Here is a 16,818-nt window from a genome sequence, read left to right as displayed (position 1 = left end):
ATGGAAACCTGTGAATAACTTGGTCAGTTTGCATCATACCTAGTTTGCAATGATAGATGGTCTTACAAGAGATTAACTTTTGTTGTCATAGCATACATGCACACACATATATATACGTGGTTAGCTGCACTTGTTTACAACAAAAGACATTTTTTCTTTATATTTGCAGTTATGGCTTTAAGTTTCACATTGCAAAAGACAATGAGAAAAGACCAAAGATTACAGAAATTAATCCTTTCTCTGGTTGCCCTCACAGCTGAAATGCATTAACTTTAATGGTGCTTTTTTTGGAACCGGGCAGGAAAAACACAGGTTTATCACATAGATGCATGTGAGAGCGTACAGCAGCAGGAAGCTTTTAATTTCCTTCGTGGAGAGGAATGGAAATAACCTGGAATTCTTTAGGTGTGTACAGAAGGTAAGGTTACCTGGAAGGAGAAACATGAGAAAATAACCAAAGCGTTAAGAGAGATCATCCTGGGCTGAAGGTGTAATTCAACTGAGGAAATGTTGGTTGCTGGCTGTGCACTCGAGCATCAGCAGATGAGGGATGCTGGTAGGACACACAGAATAGCAGGATGCTCCCGTGAAACCATCCAGGTCTTTAGTCCTTGGAATTCACAGTCACCCTGCTCAGTGAATAAGAGAAACTGTGCTGAAATGATTTTATTATGAAGTGCATGCCATAAAAACAAGAAAATCTGGGGCTGTTCTGTTTGGCGGATGGTTTTTGTTGTCTTTCTTTGTTGTTGTTTTTTAATGTCTGACATTTTAAATTTGCAAATGTTATCATCCAGAACTCACCTGAGCAAATGCAGGGAGCGCTCCTGTCAAGCTCTGGCAATCAGGAATTGGTGCTCCTCGAACACAGCAGCGCCTTCATTCTCATTGCCCTTCTTGTTGAGGAATGCAATCACTGTAACGTTTCCATTTTCCCCATTGTAAGCTGTTTCATCAGCTCTGAAATTGCTGTGTAATATTTCAGTGGCAGTATTTCTGCATTGGGGTGGCCTGCAGCCCCCAGTGCCACCTCACACCTCCAAAGACCCAAATCAGCAAGCAGCAAGCATGGGGCAGCAGCACTAAGGTGAAATTTAGGCCTTTCAGGTAAATTTTACACAACAGCTGCAATGTTTTCAGAGCTGATGCAGCCAAGTCTACAGCTGTGGCTGGAGCAGAGCTGAACACTGATGAGGCTCTGATGAGATTATTCAGAAGGAGAGGAGTGCATTACAGAAGGCGGACAGGAGGGAGAAGGAAGAAATGGCGAGAGACATCACCTTAATCATGGTAATGCAGCAAACTTCTTTGTCTGTTTACATGTTATACATTAAATTAATAACGTCCATTTCACTAAATATGGTAGCAATTATGTTTGATCTTCCCTGGTGCACGGTGGAATTACTGTCAATGGAAGCACTTACAGCTTGGGCTGCTTGAGATGGCTAAGGTGTTGTTTCCATCCACAATAACCACAATAGCTTGGGGCTCAGATGGAAATTATAGTGAGTGGCTTGTGTTTAGAAAGCTTTTAAATTTACTGTGCTTCTCAAAACATGGTTATGCACAGAGAGCCCCAAGGCTTTATCATTTAAAACTCTCTTGTCCTGCCTCCTGAATTGCGTCGTGCCCACATGTAAAGGGATGCACTTCTTTATACAGGAAAAGATGGATATTTAAAACTGTGGGATTTATATCCCGAGCAAAGAAGAAAGTATAATCATAGTGAATTGCTGAGATTTCCCATCCAAATCATGTTAAATCAGAGATGCGAGTAAGTCAGTCCCTTAACTTGCTGATTTGCTAAAGATGTTAATTCCTGCAGGAAAGTCAGCCCTGGTGTCACGTCCAGGAAAGCCTCACCTGGGTGCAGCTCATTGCCATGCCATGGCTGGAATTTGGGTTGGGTGGGTAGCAGTGGGCTCCCTGCACAGAAAGAAACGAGATTTCCTTTGAGGGCACTTATCTCCATGGACAGGGTGAGCGTTTGGTTTAACCAGTGTTAAAAAGTAGGAAGGATGTCTCCACTTTGGAGCAATACACAGTTGTGTATATCTCTCATTCAGTTGGCCTGAGCTTTCTGCCAGTAAATGTCAGAAAGAAATTTGTGCAAAACCCTTAGGTTTATTTTTCTCTCTGTACCCAAATGCTTTGAGTAACAACGTGTGACCTTAGTAAAAAGGTCTTTGTTTTCTAAAATTAAAAAGGACACTGCCAACCTTTCACCAGGTCCAACCCAAATGGAGCCTCACCCTTTCTAACAGCTCTCCCTTGGGCAGGAATAGGCCCACTGCAAAGTACAGCTTGTGTGCATCTCTGCATGGAGCAAGAATTTAAAGTTGCATCGTACTCTCATGTTATCCCCCATTAGAAAGACTTAACTGCTGATAGGAGATAAAGCTTCCTGAAGCCTCATACAGCTCAATGCATCATCCCTTTTTAAAGCAGTGCAGCTTCTTTCTTCTCTCAAAGATTTCCTCATAACAGAGTCCTTGAAACATCGCCAGGCAGGCTCGCACTGTGGAGCAGAAGAATAATTAATTGTGGGTGGCTCTATTTCTATTGAAAGCTGGATTATAGTTGAAAGAATGTTGCTGTTATTTCTCCCACTCTGAGCTGCAAGCACCACACACACCCCAGCACTCTGACTGCATTCCTTCCAGGGTTGTTCCATGTACCCAGGAAGCAAGAGCCTGCTGCTTTGGGCATCACCTGGGTCCTCCTAGCCTTGTGCACTTACTGTCAGTGCCGTTCTTGATGTACCAGATAACATTAGCAGCAGTGCTAATGGTTTTGTAGTTGATGTGTGGCTGCAGTCATGGCGGTGGTTATTGGTTGCTGCAGTAGGAATTCTTTGTTCACTCCAAAGGCAGCAGCTGCAGCGAGGCCAGGCGGACACTGGAGCTCTGCTGTTCCCATGGACTGGGTTGGGGCTGCAACTGTCTGCAGGGATTTCCTTTCTGGGGGTTTTCGGAGTTAGGAGTAGCAAAGCCTGACCTTCTGAAAGCAGAAGTGAGCACTCATCACACCTTACGTTTATGGAAGAAGGGCTCCATGATAACATTCCCACCCAGATTTCTCCCTAGATCAGAGCTATTCCTGAGCCATGAGCCAGAACTTGTTCTGGATCTGCACTGTGCAGTGCTTTGGGTGCAGGGAAGGGGTTGATCTACTGGATCTGACTCAGATCCATTCTATTTCATTTTATTTTTTGCCTGCCCCTTATTTTACTTAGTTTCTTTGTGCACGAACACCAATAGAGTTGTTGATGTTAATCCAACAAATCCAAACTCCAAATAATTAAACCCAACAGCAAAACAACATTCAGTGCTAAAGCAAAACCACATTCAACCACAGCAGCAGCATAAAGGCACGACCCATGTGATAATGGCAGTTCTCATCTGTGATGGTTAAATACCTTGTCTGACCTCTACTCTGATAACCACCAATGATCTTGATATTGTAAACAGGACAAACAAATTCTAAAGTCTTATCACAGTTCTCATTAGGGAATTCAGATTGGTTTGGCTTTTTTTCTTTTTAATTTATGTATGTGTGTGGTTGTGTGGGAAAATATAAAGCTTTTTTGTATCAAATAACATCAATCCTTGCACACTCTATGCAAAATTTTGTAAGCATTGCAATAATGCTATGAATTACACAAGGAACTATTTTAACTTTATTACACTTTCTGTATAAAAAAAAAAATTTGTATTTAAATGATTTCAACTGCAATCTTGTAAAATATATTAATAAAATAATGATTGTTAAGAAGGAAAGAGCTGTTGAGTATTTTTGTTTGCTTGAGCATGACAAATATGAGTTAGACCTCAGACTTTTGTATGTCTGTAGGATATGTCTGTATGAGTCTATATATATATGTAGGCCTTAAGTTGCTTCAGGGAAGGCTCATTCTGCATATTACCAGGAAAATTTTTTCTCTGAAAGAAGAAATGCATTGAAACAGGCTGCACAGGGAAGTGCTGGAATTACCATCCTTGGAGGTTTTCAAGAAAAGGGTTGATGTGATATGGAGACATGGTTTAGTGGGCATGGTGAGAGTGTGTTGGTGGTTGGACTTGGTGATCTTAGTCTATGATGTGCCAGGCTGGGTCATACCAGTGATCTGTCTCACAGCCTCAAGTCCCTGGATGTATTCATTCCCCCAAAAAATGCTTTAGAGCTAGAAATGATGGGGAAAGTTGAGTTACCATCTTGGGTAGTAGACGGGTGCATACACCCAGGATCAAGCCCCTGCCTACACACAGTGTGAGGAGCATAAGCTCAAGTCTGTCTGCAAAAGAACAATAAAAAAAAACAAAACCCACAGCACTGTGGATCAGTGTGCTGCTTTAACGATCCATCAGTTTTATTTTAATTGGATAATCAGATGCTCATGGGAGACTCTGCACTTGCCATGCAATCACTTGTGAGCACATTTTGCAGGAGCTGGGTTTTAACTACGAAGTTGTTCAGCCTGGATTTTGTCGGTAAATGAGAGCATTGATTGGGGCTCATTAGCTGAACAAATAGCAAGAATTCAGTCCAGCTGAAAAGATGTGCATGGCTTCCAAGTGCAAGGAGAACGAGCCTGGTTATCACAGCTGAGACATTGCCAGGGTCCAGGCTGTAGGGCTCTATGTTCACCAGTTTGTAGGAGCCAATTTTTACCAGGTTGCAAATGAGTTCTCTCTGGAATGTTTGGTGGACATGCACAGCCCTTCTCTTGCTCTGCGGGTTTTGGACAGTTTGCAGTTTATAAGAACAACAACAACAAAAAAAAACCTCACAAACATCTTTCAGCTGAATTTCAGCTGCCATTCTTGGCTTGAGTTTGCAATGTCTGACAAACTGACAGCAAAGTAATTCAGAAGTTAACCCCATTTAAGCACCACACTGCCAGAGACTTCCCAGCAGCAGCAGGTGATGCAGCGCTGTGCCAGGGCAGGCAATGGTTGCATCCTTCCTTGGGATCAACAAACTCTCCTCAGCTGTCACTAAAGGTGCTGTGATTTGAGCAGGAACGACTTATGGAATTCAGCCCTACGAGCAGCAAAATCCACTCCCTCGATAATTGTCAAAATGCAACTTTTTTCCCAGATTTTTTGCCATTCAGTTTTTAAGAAGTATTTCACCATTCTTCCTTTCTGTCCTATAGGAAATTCATTGTTTCTTTCTTTCTTTTTTTTTTCTCCTCAATAGCAGAAAAGATGAATTTAAAAAAAAAAAATACAAAAGCAGAAAAGAATAATTGAGACCAAATTAATCCATTCTATCCTCTGTAAAATGGTAACAACATCAATTTTAACATTTTATGTGCCGCTGAGTTTTTGTATTTCCCATCTCAGTCCATCCAGTGCAGCCAAGTTGCTGCTGCTGAAGTTCAGTTATTAAATCAGGGTGATTATTTTTATTTTTATGAACAGAAACCAGCAATGAGAAGTACTTATTTTAACAGGTTTTTTCCAGTGCTGTGACCTTGATTCTTCCATCCTTAAACTGAAAAAATCCTCTTGAATTTAGTGATGAAGGATCAGACCTAAATAGCTCCAGTGCCAAATGTATCCCACAGGAAAATTATATGGCCTCATTTAATAGAGAAAAAGCAAGAAGTGTGGCCGGCAGCTCAACCCTGGCTTTCTTCTGCAGTCAATCTATAGTCAGAAGCAGTGGAAACAGTCTTTAAATATTTGATTCACGCTATCAGGCAACTGTAATAAACATTACTGATATGATCTGCACTTTTTAATGTCGGGATGTGTGAATAGCCTCTCACATACTCCAGGCCACCACACAATCAAGCTTGTGTAACACCAGCTGGGCTATTTTTCCCTTCACACCTACGGGGACATTTTCCCCACCACTTTTGGGCTTCGCAGCCTCAAAAGAAACATCACAATGCAGGCAGCAGCCACACCACTGCTTCTTTGCTGAGGAATGCACGGACCCTCTGCTTGACACTGTTCAGTGGGTGTACGGGGGGGTGGGGAAAGCACAAAACAGCATTTAAATCTCTCAGATAACCTCATGTGGCTCCGTTTGCTACTGCTGCTGCTGGGGCTGGACTCCTCTGGGGGCTGCTGTTTCCTCCACAACCTCCTCAATAGCCCAGTGCCCATGCCTGGCTGTAACCACAGGTATTGTCCATGACAGCATAGAATCGTAAAAGCATTTGAGTTGGAAGGGACCTTTAGTGGCCATCTAGGCCAACCCCCTGCAGTGAACCAGGACACCCACGGCTCCATCAGGTGCTCAGAACCCTGCCCAGCCTGACTTTGAATGTCTCCAGGGATGGGGCACCAGCCACCTCTCTGGGCAAGCAACCTGTGCCGGTGTAAGCCCCAAGTAAACAGACAGACCTCAGTGCTGCTTTCAAACAATAAATTTGTTTTGCTTCCCTAAACTCTTCCTACAAGGTGAGCTTAGCAGCTGAATGCTCAAAGTCAGCCATAGGATGCTCTGCTTAACTGAGGTGGGTTCTGACATGTTGAACATGGCTCTTAGATCTGCTTTGCCAGACTGGGGACATCTAGTGGAATTTAATAAAAGGCAAGAAACTGTCTATGCACGTGTCAAAAAATGATGCTCTATCTGGGATGCAGCCGAGAAAATGTGGAGTGCTGCAGAGCAGAGCACCTAGAGCAAGAAGTTTCCTGGGAGGAGCAAGGTAAGGCTGTGACACCACAGTGGCCCACATGACATATGTGCATGGACTCCAGTGCTCTGATGGGGAAAAAACGAGGCCCCAGGGCTGTAATAAGCAGTGTTAGAGCTGGCACTGGACCTTGAAATGGGTGCTTTAATTTTAACGTGCCCCTTCTTCAAACACAACCCGCCATAGCGTGCCATCTCAGCAGCAGCTGATGGCTAAACGCAGGGTGAGAGCCTGAAAAACTTGTCATTACTTTCCAGCATCAGCAGGCCTAGCAATAGTAAGTGCCTGCCTAAGGAAGGGTGTGTGCATAACTCATGCTTGCATGGGGTTGGGGAAGCCCATTTCAGACTGATATGTTATTTTTTCTGTCAGTTCTAGCACCTTCCACAAGCATTTGGGTATTTCAACAAACCCCAATCTCAAAAGATTATCTCCTTTCCAACATAACCGCTCTGAACCATAATAACCAAATTTGAAAATGACTGTAATCTGCTATACAGAAGCTATCAGAAAAACAGTGATAGTGAAACCTTAGGTTCTGAATGCTGTTCGAGCTCTGCACATACACACAATGAACAAAGAGAAAAAAATGGAAGAAGCCTGCTGCTTCCAAGAAAACCCACAGCCCACCACCTACACAATGAACTTTGAAGCACAGAATGCAGCATGCCATGAATTATTTATAAACTCATTTGCAATGAACAGTTTAGCAGGCAAGGGAAACAGGAACGGGTGGTGCAGCCCTGCCCAGGGCACGGGTGTGATGGGAGCACTGTGTGTTCAGATGTTGCACAGTACAGGTGATGAGTTGCACACTAAGAAGTTTAAGGCGAAAACCTCACTTCCTAGCAAACTGCACCCTGAAGTACTAATACCCTCTCACCCCACTGCACTGTCCCATGTCATCGCTCAGTGCCAGGTCCAGCTCGCTTTGGCTGAAGCTCTCTCTGTGCTCTCCAGGCTTCCCCTTTTGGAGAATCCAAATCTCTAGGGGAGGAGCCTTGCTCCAAGGATGGGTTAATGAGCCCTGGGACCCTCTGCTGCTGCCCTCAGAAGAATACTATCATCCCTACTTTACATGAGGACTGCAAGGAGGACTTTAAGATAAGCATAAAAAGCTGCAGGAATGCAGATGGCAGGCATAAGCAAAGGCATTCAGTAAGTTACAATGAATTATTTGCAATTAGAAAACACTTATAAGCTGCTAAATTCCATTAACATTGCATGGCTCATATAAAATGACCTCTAATTGCATATTAAAGAAGGACCTGTCTTCACACGTTTTCTCACTGTATCAAAAACAATTAGGTGAGGAGCACATTGCCCACTCCAGCCCATCAAGTAGCAGGCAGTAGGCTGACAGCTGTAATGCAGTCTTTCCTTGCTGTAGGGAAGACTAAAAAGAGATCAGAAATGTCAAATCCACCTCCTGTCATCCCAAATAAATGGATAATTAGCAATCAGAGTCCATCTCACCCAAGAAGTCCCATACCACCCCTCAGACCACTTCTAGCCAACCACAGGAGCACAGGTAGGTGGGCACCTATACTGAAACCCAACATGGCAATGCCTGAAGTACAAATCCAGAAACACTATGGTGTATCCAGATGGAATTGCTCTTTGCCTGCATGATTTGGGCCGAATGTGGACTAGAACATTCAACAAGAACAGCTCCCTACAGGATTTGTCCACAGAGTGACCCTCAGACTGCCCCAGCCCATTTGGATCTGATCTGTGTTGAGATAGTCATATGTGATGCTCTTGTAAAATACATGGTTGTTAGCAATTGGAAGAGTGGCCAATTCTAAGTGATACTTGCTGAAAAGCAAAATTAATCAGGCAGTGATTTCCCATCTTGGAATTTTCTCTGCTCTTTAAAATTTCTCACTGTTGGAATTCAGCACGTGTGCGAGAAATTGAACATGGCTGCAATGCTCTAATGATAACTGCCTTGGTCTTCCTCATTCACTACATTCCTTACACTAAACACATAGAAAATCTGAAACGTGGCATGGGAAATTCAGTCATCTTCCACCAAAAGAGCAGAAAGTCCTTGCTGGGCAGAGAGCAGGTGAATGCCTCCCAAGCATCATCTCTACCCATAACCTGCTCCTCAATGCTGATTAATGAGAACTGGGAGCTACAGTGAGTATGACAACAAGGCAACTAACAGGCATTAAGGGCTTGTTGGGACAGGGAAAAGGCCTGCCTGCATTAGATTACTAACAACTTGCTTTAACACACATTTTCTAGGGAATATTATTTCAATTTAAGCCTTAGGATGCTGGCAACCTGAGCAAAAATCCCTTCAAAGAGGAAGGGCAAGCAGCAAGATAGCTGAAAGAATTAGTGATGAAATCATATTTCTTGAGCCAAAAGTGCCAAGGCTGGGCTGTGCTGGGAGCACTCAGGTTTTAAAGCGTGACATTTTGCTTCTGAAGTCTCCACCGGAGGCTGAGAGCAGCTCCTGCAGGAACAGGATGGGTTTTCTGTTCCTCGGCAGGAGATGGATTTGGAGAGGGATTTGTGACATGCTGCACAGAGAGGACTTTCCAGAGGAATTAAAGCTTTTTCTATTCTGGCTTTGGAGCTGCTGTTCAGGACTTCACCCAGCATTCAGATAGGAGATTGTTGTGCCTGGACTGAGGGCTTAAAAGCTTCAAAAGAAAAAGAAGGGCTGTTCAATCATGAAGTTATTTAAAAACCCATAGACAAGGAACAGTGGAAGCCTATGAAAGTCAGAGGTGACGCTGGAAAAAAGCCTTTTCTTCCACTTAGATACAAGATCACTAAGGCAGTTCAATTATTGGTTGGGAAAAGGCTGCAGAAATCATAAAGGAGGTGCTGGCAGTTCACTGTTGGAGCATAAGCTCTGCCAATGGCATCATTTGGATGTCTAAAGCCCTTGGCTCTAATTGTAATGGGGCCATGCTTGAATAAACACTGCTAGGATTACAGTCATTGTGGAAAATGGGATGGACAAAGTCCCAGTCTTCCAGGAGAGAGAGCTGGCACTGAACGAACCTGATGTGGTGACTCATCTCTTTCAAGATGAGAAGACTGACTACGTTCAAGGAGAGGGGCTAAAGCAGATTGAAACATCCCTTATGTGCTAGATGTAAAGCTAACTATGCCACCTGAGCTCACAGCCACTTTGGCAGTTGTTCCCACAGAGTGGGGAGCTGGAGAACCAAGTCTTCTGGGGATCAGGAACAATTCCTCCTCATGCAAAGAGACACAGATTCAGTCAAATCCCAGACTACAAGCTTGCCTAGAAATATTGGAAATGTCAATTTGAAAATCCATACATTGGATTCTGGAGACATCAGGTCCAATTCCTCAGAGATGCAAGAAGCTGACTAGCAAAACGGTAAGGAAAGCAAGCAACACGAATTTAATGACCACTAAGAACACCAAAGTCCAACCCTAACCCACCCCACCATGCCCACTGACCATGACCCTCAGTGTCACATCTCCATGGTTCTGGAACACCTCCAGGAACAATGACTGCACCACCTTCCTGGGCAACCTGCGTCAATGCATCACTATTCTTTCGGAGAATAAATTGTTCCTAATATCCATACTGAAACTTAGGTATCCAACTTAACTCCAGTCCAAGAATTTGGAGTTACTAATTTAAATTTTAATCTTTATTTAAATTTAAATCTTTGATTTTAAAAGAATTAACACTTGATGCATAGTTAACAGGACAAAAGAGTTGAGCTTCTCTTTTCAGGACCATGAAACGACTCAGCTGGCTGTGCTGACACCTCTTGCTCAGTTTATTGAAGTATCCTTTATCTGGCATGGGCTTGGAGAAGTTTCCTTTCAGGGGGAAGCATTAGTATTCAGCAAAGTGCTGTTACTTCTGGCTAATAGATGCAACATGGAACTTGGGCCAAGTCTGTGAATTTTCAGTTCTGTGATAAAATTACACGGTGCAAACTATTTGAGGAAGATTGACTTTGAGGCTGTTGCATGAGGCCAGGGTGCTTAGAACAATTCCACTTAGTACTTCTGTCAGCAGCTCTGTTCTAGGATTTCTTAAAAAATATTCTCTAATACATGATAAAATAGCACAAAGAAGATTCATATAACCCAACACAGAATCCCTCCCAAGTTCTACTCAAGCATCTATGATGCTAAGAGAAATGCACGCTTAGAGCCATTTTGCAGGGGTGAGTGCAGCCCCTTTCTGTTTCCAATGCGCCTGAGCATCATGTAGTGCAGAATCTGTTTGCTTAAAACATTCAGAAAAAAAAAAATCACAGAAGTTGAGGAAGAGAAGAAATGAAGCAAAGCCCACGTGGCAAGTAGCAGTTATCTTTTGCTGCAGTCTTGTATTGAATGAGCTTTGAGACCTTTATGAAGAGACAATCTCTTTCCTACTATGTCTAATTCTATGGCTTTTATATTGGTGTCCTGAAGGAAAAGTCCTGTTGGAACTTGTTATGAAATGTGATAACTGACCAGGAGAAAAGAAACCTACATTTACCCAGAACAATTATAAAAAGCAGAAATCCTGATAACAAAGATGTTCACCTTCACCTGTAAGAAAAAGAGCTGCCAGACCATATAATTTTAGTTGTCAGCTGAAACCATCAGGCAGTGGCTTTAAGCCTATTCCATACAAAAAATAAAAAGCATAATTGCTCTCATAAACTTTGATTTCTAAAAATTCAAGCATGCATCTTTTATGTATAGGTCAATGCTTCCATTTTCTGGGTGAGAGTCAGTACTTCTGCACTGAGTGAAGCTCTGATACACTGTTCAGCTGTATGAAGACAAAACATTTCATTACCTCCTCCTCTGGAGGTTTCTAAATGAAACGGGTTGAAGCTCGTCACAATTCAACACACTGTTGTGTTTCAGTACTGGGTTAGCACCAGGTCAGGTTACAGCCAAGCAACTCGGTCAGGACTTAGAAACAACTGCAAGAAATGCTCTTCCCAGCCTCAGTTTTGTAGACACTGATCTGTAATCTGCAGTGAAAGATGCAGCACTTCATTAAATCAAGAGATACATCAGACAGTGCACATCTTACTGAGTAAGCACAGGGTGGGGGATGCCAGCTCTTAGGGCAGGAAGGAGGGGAGCAGCAGGGGATGCTGCTGCCCTGGGTGGCTGAGCTGCCTCTTTTCAGTGGGCACCTGAGAAGAAGATCCAAATAGTCTCTCTTTAAACCGCCTAGAGAGATTCCCACAGATCCTCTGTGGATGCTGTGCAAGGCTCCCTCTGAGCAGATTATGTGTAAGAAGCAGTTGCTGCTTTTTCTGCATCTAAACCAGTTAGGCTTTTGCTCTGGGCACATCAGCTCAGCTCCCCTCAAGATACAGTAATTTAACTCTCCAGGTATCTGAAATAAAGTTCAGACAATAAAGTCTGTATCAACTTGTACTTGTCATAGAAAAATCACAAGTTTAAATGGTTAAACTTACTAATAGCTGCTTCTAGATATCTTGAGAAAAAAAAAAAAGTTAAGAATAGTTTTGTTATTCTCATTAAATGTTAGCTGGGAAAAACATAAAAGAGAATTTTTAAAATCAATTTCTGTCCTCTGAAGTGCGTGCCTGGGGAGCAAATCTTCAGCAAATACTCATAGCACTGAAACACGCACAGAGCTAGGTTTACCTGCAGATCTTCTAGCTGTAGTTTAGAACTAGACTAATGGCACCTGGATGCTAATCTGAAAGCTTATGTCCTGTACATCTTTGAAAGTATTCATTAGAAAATTACAATGGAGCAGATGTGATAGAAGTGTATATTGACTACCTTTCCCATAATAAATGAGCTTTCATAACCAAGATCACAATTTACACCTGTAAAAGCTCTGTTGATGTCAAAGAAAACAGAAGTTGGATCTTTGAAGCTAGTACAGAAAACAGTATTCCTGCAAATGAACATCTCTCTGGGCAGAAGTCTTGTAGAGCTAACGTCTTTAGTGTCTGGTTCAGAAGAAAACCTGATAACGCTAACTTTTTTAGTGTCTGGTTCAGAAGAAAACCACAAGCGAACATCCTTTTGACTCTTAAAACACATTTATCAGAACCAATCTGTCATCTGCGCATCCTGCTTTATCTAACCAGTCTCTCTATTAGTGCTCATCACCATGGTACCTGAACTGCCGTAGGTGTTATTCCAATTACTGCGGTGTAGTTGCTGACACGTAACTGAGAGCAAAATGTGAGCTTCTGTTAGGAAAACAATGCTTCAATCAGTTGCTCCCTCTTTGTCTAACAATTTAGAAAGTCACACTGTGAAGGATTATTTCCAGAGCTTGTTCTCTGTGGTATTCTCCCCTCCTTTCTTTTTCCTTGTTGCCACTGAGACGTTGGCACAGAAGTTTGGCAGCCTCCCATCTGAATCACACATTCGAGCTCATGCTACTCATGATAGTCAATACAAATCAAATATCTCCCACATACATCAACTACTTCTCAGCTGACTTTCATTGCTTCTCTTGCACTGACCCAAATCCACATAGGAGACACAAAAAGTCTTTTTTCTACGTATCCAAACTCCCAGTTGAAAGAGGCAAACTCCTAATGGGGAAAGCTGTAAAAATACAGTCTAGAGAAGCTGTTGTTTTGTCATCATCTACAAATTGCTTCTTCCTCAATAATTCTCTGGAATTTAGAATTGACTTCATGACTAACAAAACATTTCACCCCATCATAGCATAAAAAGAATTATAAACAACTTGGAAAACATTTTAAAAGAACCTGTCTATGAAAGCAAGACGTACAGGAGCTAATGCTCATTACCAAGCAATCACCAAGCCACCTACCAATCTTAATTATGTTTAAAAAAATAATAATTGTTACTTCACTTGAAGGAACATGCTACAGCAGAGCACCTCAAACCAGGGACTTCAGCCCCAGTTCAGCTGACAACTTGTGGGGACATTGGTACTGACTTCTAGAACCATGTTAATTCTGATGAAATATCCATGAATTCTCAAGCACAATGAACAAACAGCATCTTCCCCAGGACTGTGGGGTTTTTCTGCTTGTATTGGACAGATCAAGGTGCAGGTTAGTGAAAGAAGGTGCTCCTTCTATGAATGGAGTTGCTATCCAAGAAAGTTTTAACATACAGAGGTCACGTATCTATTGGAGGATAGGACTGAAGGTTCTCAGATAAACAATGAGCTGAAAAAAGTAACAAAGTCTTCTAAAATGGATCTATGAAACCCAAGTGAAAACGCGAGAGTTTTGTTGATCAGAGTCTTTTTCAACAGCCTTCTTTTTGGTTAAAAATAACTGTGGCTGACCTTGAAACCCTTCCTAAGAAACTCTTATTTGAGAAGTCACTTTCAAATTGGGAAGTGCTGAAGCTTCAGTGTTCTGTAGTAACACCCCCACTACCACCCCCATGCCCCAAAAGTAATTAAATTTGGATTAAAGCTTTAAACAGCTGAAAAATGAAATCATATATTTTGCCTTGTTTCTACAATTCTTTTGGCAGCTCTGAACATGCGGGGTGGTTTAGTATTTAAACTATTAAACTTTTTTTCCCCAGCTGGGGAGAATTTTGAATCTAATAGCACTCCAGACTTGCAGAGTTCAGTGCTTCACCACAAGCACGTGACTACAAATGGAAAAGGTGCACTAAAAAATAAACACCTCTTTAGGAAGAGATCTAAAGGAAGGGACTGTTAGTTGTGCCTGTCACCTCTTACATCAATTATATGGGTCATATTTTATTTTCCCACCTCCTTGCTCAGGCTTCACGGTTACCTTCATGTCTTGCTTCAAGGAGCTCCTGCTCTCCCTGAACCACATAATTCACTCTACAATAGAAGGAGCACTGCTCCCAGCACAACAAACCAGCTCTGCCCATTAATAAGCAGAAAACCCTATGCCCTGCTCTACTTTATGCCTGACAATATGCTATGGAAAGTAGATTTACCCTTACAGAGTGTGGAACCTGTCACTGCACCTTTCTTTTATGTTGGGAACCAAGGAGATAAGAAACTTTTCTTTGGGGTAAGTTGTGGGTGTTTTTCTGACAGCCTCTGTGTCTCGTACACTTGTACCATGCTTAACGTAGATAAAAGTACAAATATTTTGCATAATTACATGGATGCTAACATTCATAGTGCCTGTGGCATCAGTTCTAATTTAGCAAAGTGAATCAGTTCCTCTTCTTAACAATTCATCAGCGCTGTGCCAGAGAGGCTGCGTTGTGCATGGCTGTTACCACCCTGGAACATTAGCAATGCTAATTGCAGAACTCCTTTAAGTGTTACTCTGCTGGAAAAAAAACAACTTTTAAAAACACAGAACTAGGCAAATGCTCTTATTCTCAGTCCCCAGGTACAATATAGCTGTTCGATTACAACTGGAGACAGGTTCATTCTTTACAAACTGTTGTGATGATACTGTAAAGAGAGCGTCCAGGTAGAGTATTGCAGGGAAAAGAAATGAGATTATGTCTCTTGCAAAGAAATATAGTGCATTTACTGTTTGATCTGTTAATGCTGTCTTACTGCTTCAGCAGGCTGCATGCTATGGGAGTTCATAAAATCATAGAATCGTTATGGTTGGAAACACCACTAAGATCATCTAGTCCAACTGTCAACCCATCACCACCATGCCCACTGAACCATGCCCTCCAACGCCTGACAACCCTTTCAGAGAAGCAGTTTTTCCTTACATCCAACCTGAACGTCCCCTGGTGAAACTTCAAGCCATTATGTCCCCTTGAATGGAGAAGAATTCAGGAAAGACCCTCAAAGCAGGAGCAAGAGAGAACAGCAGTGGCTGCTGTGTAGCATCCATATGCTATTGCTCAGAGACAGGAAAGGATCACTGGCTGCAAGCTGTCTCAGTTCAGTATAGACCAAAGACTTTCCTTCTCTCCACACCGTTTCCCAGCCTCATTGGTCTGTATTAACTGGTCATACGTGCTGATATCTGGATATCATTAGCACTGTGAGGACACAGTAGTGAAGCTTTCTGAATTTTTTTTATTTTGTTTTTTTTTACCACTGAAGTGAATTGAGGCAGTGGAGAAAATTCCTGAGATGTAGCAGGAAAGAAAGCAGCAGGTGACATTCTCAAAAGTAGCCAGTGACATTCTGGATTGTAGGAAAATGTCTATGAAGGAATGGGGAAATTTCTAGAAAGCACTACTGGATTCCTAGAGAGCAACTAACAAATCCTTAAAATGCAGCAGGAAAATTCCTAGAAAGAAATGAGGAATTCCTAGCAGGCTTGGTGTGAATTCCTAGAAATGCAAGTTTCTGGAAAGCACAATATGAATTCTTAGAAAGCTGTGAGAAAATGTCTAGAATGCGCCAAGTTCCTAGAAAACAAGAGATGAATTCTAAGAAGAAAGAAAAAGGGAAAATTCCTAAAAGAGAACAGAAAAGTTCCTAGAAAAAAAAAAAGCAGAACAGTTTGCAGAAAGCATGGGGAGAAGTCACAAAAAAACAACCACAGTATTCCTGGGAAGCAGAAGTTGAAAGGCTGAGAGAAAATTGCCCACAAAGTCACAAATAGAAAACCTGAAAAGCACCTGTAGGAGTTCCTAAACTGTAACTGGAAATTGCCTAGAGGGTCCCAGGAAGTCTCCCACAAAGGAAATTCCCAGGCAGATTCAAGCCCAAGGAACTGTTGAGAAGTGTTCTATGAATTCCCAATCAAAAATTCCTGGAAAACCAAAGAAAATTCCCCAAATCCTTTAGCTCCTGGAAACGTTAATGTTCCTAGGAAGCCATGGGGAGTTCGTATGGAGGTTATGGATGGAGGGATTGCTGTTGGCAGCTACTAAACATCAGCAAATTTTGTGCTGAGAAACACAGCGTAGGACAGCAGAATCCTTCCAAACATCTATTTGGGGAAGGAGAGTGCAGAGCTGTCTGAGAGGCTTTTGTTGCTGCTTCTATTAAATTAATTCAAGGAGCCCTCACTGTAGCTCAAGCAGAAGAGAAAAGACCCACTCATCAGAACTTATCCTTTATGGAGAGCTGGTCTCATTCCTAATGAGGTTCACTGTGTTGTGCAGCTATGCAAATTCCCAATAAGCCTTGGCAGAGATGCAGCCCAGCGTGAGCAGGAGCTCCCACACTGAGGTGCCGGCAAGCTGCATGACCTGATTACACCAGTAATTAAGAAGGCAGCATTGGACACAGCCAGGCATTATGAGAGCCTCTTCCT

At 42.4% G+C, this 16,818-nt stretch overlaps 1 protein-coding gene across 1 annotated transcript in view; it reads left to right on the top strand.

Moving 5' to 3' along the window:
- SGCD (sarcoglycan delta) overlaps positions 1 to 16,818 on the top strand; it is a 160,642-nt gene that overhangs the window by 132,661 nt on the left and 11,163 nt on the right. The gene's annotated exons all lie outside the window — the stretch shown is intronic.

Source organism: Meleagris gallopavo, chromosome 15 (genome assembly GCF_000146605.3).
Source record: "Meleagris gallopavo isolate NT-WF06-2002-E0010 breed Aviagen turkey brand Nicholas breeding stock chromosome 15, Turkey_5.1, whole genome shotgun sequence".
Taxonomy (NCBI): Eukaryota; Metazoa; Chordata; class Aves; order Galliformes; family Phasianidae; genus Meleagris; species Meleagris gallopavo.
Note: the sequence above shows the minus strand (reverse complement) of the source record. Positions and strands in the feature narration are given on the sequence as shown.